This window comes from Photinus pyralis, unplaced genomic scaffold, assembly GCF_008802855.1.
Source record: "Photinus pyralis isolate 1611_PpyrPB1 unplaced genomic scaffold, Ppyr1.3 Ppyr1.4_LG2, whole genome shotgun sequence".
Taxonomy (NCBI): domain Eukaryota; kingdom Metazoa; phylum Arthropoda; class Insecta; order Coleoptera; family Lampyridae; genus Photinus; species Photinus pyralis.
The window spans coordinates 45,445,664-45,446,174 of NW_022170403.1; positions in this window are offsets into that span (position 1 = coordinate 45,445,664).

Here is a 511-nt window from a genome sequence, read left to right on the forward strand (position 1 = left end):
TAATGTTTATTTTTGTTGAGGTTAAGGTTATGGTAGAGTAAAGTGGGTGAATATGCCGCGCTGGGTAATACGCCGCAGTTTGTTATTTTCCTTCTAAGCTTACATATGGCAACAGTGTTCATGTTAACACATTAGTGTGAGGTACCAACCATTCCAAAATTCATCAGAATTCAAATTAATTAAATCGTCAGTGAAAATCATCAGTGTAAAGGTAAGGACCGTTTAAAATAAATTCTTAAGTCCAGTTATACGTAGTTATAAAATCAGTTCTAAGTGTTTGTAACCCAATTGTAATAAGAGCATGCGAAAATACGATTCCTAACCTAACTCTTTTTGGCGGAACAACCCGTTAAACGTATCTAAAAGCGTTGTTGCGAATTTTCAAAGTAAGAAGGTGAATGTGGGGAAATATGCGTCATCGTTTTTAACTGCGGCACATTACCCCGAGAGGTTGAAAATATTTTTGTTTTATTTCAGTAACAATCAAAATGCCACGAAATTACGTTCGTAA